Below are 4039 nucleotides of genomic sequence, written 5' to 3'. Positions count from 1 at the left end.
TATCAAACCCCATTAAAAAATCACATTTATTAAAAACTATGAAACACAAGCAATTGAAATACTCAATTTTTAACATATGAGGTGTTGAAGGATCAAATATTTCCTCTTTCTTATGCTCAAGTGGGTGCTAAAAGTGTTCATTACACCTGATGTTGACATTTATTGAACCTTAGTCTACAAGCAACATAAAAATAGGAATTTAGTAAAAATATGGGACATGAAAAGAAAGTTGTTATCAAGATCTATAATTAAGTTATTCTTAGTAAATAGGAAAGTGGTGTGAATTCATAAATGTAACAATAGACTAAATAATATGTTTATGATAAATTGCTTTAAAAAACCTATAAAAAAAGTAAATAATGGACTAGTAAAGTCTAGTAGACAATTAATATGCTTCACTTTTTGGTAACCCCAATTATAGAATAAGCCCCAGAACCATACTCCTACGATGGTTGATCATAACCACAAACTTCATATCATTAACCATAATGTAATGTCCCCTTTCTAGAGCTAGATTTGAATGATAATAGAGCCTAAATGAAAAGTTAAACAAAAAATTACATATAATATAATCATAATCATAATAATAATCATGTTAATCAAATAAATAATAATACACTATAAAATATTATTATTCAAATTATTTTAATAAAGAAAGAAAATATTGCTAATAATATTATATAATATAATTTATTATTACAAATATGATTAAGAAGTAACATATAACATAATATCATGAATCATCTATTTTAATATTATGAATATATTTAAAATAAAATATATATTAAAAAATTATCGAAGTAACTAATTGACTAGCACAGCTGATTCAACAATTGATATGCCCTTTATGTAAATTGATGTGACATATGCCACCTCTTCATGGGGGACACCAAAAAAATGAGTAGAATTGAGCAATGTGGGATCTAGATCCAACATTTAATAGAGTTCCTTTTTTGGTAGAGAGGTCATTATCATGCAACTGTGCAACTTCTCTATCTATGAGCTCAAAACCCTAAAAAATATTTACATATGGAATGGTTTCGGTTACAAAAACATATAATTGAATTTTATTTGCTAAAAGATCAATGTAGGGACTTATAAAAGGAAAATTTAAGACTAGTTGCATTGCCTATAGACAATTAATCTATAAAAGCATTTAAGAAAAGGTTTTTTTAAATAATTGAGTTAGAATTCAAGGAAATCAAGAAAATAATTAAATCATGCAATTGGCTTTTATAAAATAGATACCTTATGAATATATTTAAGAGCAACTCTAGTTTATTCATCCGAATTTGAATTTGGTTTCATCACACCACATTAGATGCAAACTCTCTACATAAATCATGGATGGGGAGGGCATGTTGGACTACTACTAGATGCTTCTATATTATCTAGAAAAGAGTGTCAGTGTGTGCAATAATAGTAAATCATTTTCAATCAAATGTGCAACTATAGAAAAAATAAGACCCTTAAAATAGGCATAAAAATCATTTCATGAAAGCCTATTTTTAGATACCCTTAATGTCTTTAGGCACAGAAGTTTGCACCTCTATGCTTCCAAAAGGTACCATTCCTCCATTACACAATCTCTTTCTTTTCATTTTGATTATATCCATAGAAAAAGCATTGTAATGTAATATTTGGAAACTTTTAGAGAAGAAAAATACTAAAAAAGTGCAACAACAATAATTAGCACTTACTAAATTCTCCCATCCAAATGCAAAGTCTCTGCAACTATTTTTTTTTTCATTCTTTAATCCCTTGTGTGATTCATTGTAAGACCCCATTCCATCACTATTATAAAGCACAGAGGTTTGATGAAGGGAATGCAGGGGCCAATATTCTTGTGTGCATGTATTTGCCATAGTTTCTTCTCCTTCCACCTTATTGTAAGCTAAATCAATGGTAGAGTAGAATTCTTTTGGTCTTGTTTTATGAGAACGTGTTTAGAGATCATTTGTGTTAGAATGGTGAAGAAAAATCTATACTTTTGGTTTGAGTTGGAAGGATCTTGCCAAATTTGGTGGCATTTGGATTTTAAATAGTAGCAAGGTGAGAGGATGGACTTTTTAGGAAAGTATTGTTGCATCAGAGCTCTTAATAGAAGAATAGAGAAGAAAAGAATCATTTGAAGGATTTTCTCCTTAGAGGAGTTACATGCAACTAAAATAAATTTCAATTATGATAATAAAATTGGAGAAAGAGGTTTTGGAAGTATCTACATGGGTCAACTTTGGGATGGTTCGTAGATTACAGTCAAAATATTAATGGCCCATAGTACCAAAGATGAAATTGAGTTTATAGTGGAATTATAGATTCTTTTTTGAGTTTGGCATACAAATTTTTTGAGCTTATGAGGGTATTATGTTGAGTGGTAGGAATGTCTTATAGTATATGATGATATGTAAAATCTAAGTCTACTTTCACATCTCCATGGCCAATATTTTGTAGATTGTCTCCTTGATTGGCCAAGGAAAATGAACATAGTAATTGGCTTTGCAAAGAGTGCTTCTTATCTTCATCCTTATGCAACACCTCATATAATCCATAGAGATATTAAGGAAAGAAATGTATTGATAGATTCTAATTTTAAGACCCAAGTTGGTAATTTTTCATTTGGAAAGCTCATACCTGATGGTGTAACAAGTGTTACCAAATGAGTGAAACAAACACTAAGTTATCTTGCACCTAAATATGCCATGTGGGGAAAGGCATCTAAAAGTTGTGATGTATAAAAATTTAATATATTATTTCTTAAACTTGCTACTAGTAACAAGCCAATAGAAAAGGTAGGCTACCCAAGTATGAAACTTACTATAACGAATTAGGCCCTTCCCTTGGTTTGAGAAGATAAGTATGATCAACTAGCTGATCCAAAGCTCCAAGGAAAATACAATGAAGATGAATTAAAGAGAGTGGTTCATGTTGCAACAATGTGTGCTCAAAATTCCCCTGAGAAAGGACCAAAAATTCTAGAGGTAAGGAGCTTCCTCAAAAGAAAATTGAAAGAAAAGTTATATAAAATAATAAATTAGAAAAAAGAAAAAAATGAGAACTTGCAAGGTGGAATGTACTTGAAGGAATTACTAGAAGTAGATGAAATTTCAAACTCAAAAAATGTATGCAAAGAAGATATCCACAAAGTGGGCTTATGAGGGAGGTTGCATCCTAGATATGATGTGCACTATGGCTTAGAGTACAAATAAACCTTCCTGAATCAAATGATATTTGTACTTCAATAGTTCTTATATATAAGGCTTGAGATTTGACACCTTAAATTTTTTGAATTTTGAGAAACTCAACTAAAATGGCCTCTTAGAGTGGAGTCCTCCTTTTCAATCTGTTTGGATTTGCTTCTTACACTTTCAATCATTACTCACAAAGTTCAGGAAAGAATTTAATTGTTTGTTTACATAGTAGTTCATGATTTAAAGAGATGTCATTTGTAACTAAAGATATTCTAGTCTTGAGCAAATTGTGCATTAGAATTTTGGAGCCATTTTATATGTTCTCTAGAGGTGCTTTGACTATGTAACATTGAAGACTAAAAATCTAGGAGAAATTTGTAGCTCTATAAGTAATCCCAAAGAGGTTTTGAACAAAATGTTTGGAATGATTGGTGGCATCTTGAGATAGAGTTTCTTGTTGTTATATTATAGTAGAAAAGAATTTCAAAACTTTATTGAGTACCATTAAATATGTGTAGTGGAGGAAATGGTCAAAGCTTATTGAGTTAATACTATTTCCTACTTGAGAATTTTATGCTATATCCTCTTATGAGTAGTTTTGTTGACATTATGCCCATTTAACTAAGTTACTTTGTGGCATGTAGCATTTTTGTTCTTTGGTATTGCATGCAATTTATTTCCACATAGACCAATGTCTTTTCTGAATTTGTTGTATAAAAAAATAATATTTGTTGGTTGGTCCTAGATTTTCAATGAGAATTTTGGAACACAAATTTTTATTAATATTCTTGTATTGGACTTTCAACTAATCTTCTATTCAAAGATTAATGTATTATGTGAAAGTACACATC

At 30.0% G+C, this 4039-nt stretch overlaps 1 pseudogene; it reads left to right on the top strand.

Annotated features, from left to right (window-relative positions):
* Positions 1-2060: 2060 nt before the first annotated feature.
* On the top strand, positions 2061-3155 carry LOC149580392 (PTI1-like tyrosine-protein kinase At3g15890 pseudogene; annotated as a pseudogene).
* The last annotated feature ends 884 nt before the right edge of the window (positions 3156-4039 follow it).

This window comes from Cupressus sempervirens, chromosome 1 (genome assembly GCF_028749045.1).
Source record: "Cupressus sempervirens isolate cs-2001-9-10 chromosome 1, ASM2874904v1, whole genome shotgun sequence".
NCBI lineage: Eukaryota > Viridiplantae > Streptophyta > Pinopsida > Cupressales > Cupressaceae > Cupressus > Cupressus sempervirens.
Note: the sequence above shows the minus strand (reverse complement) of the source record. Positions and strands in the feature narration are given on the sequence as shown.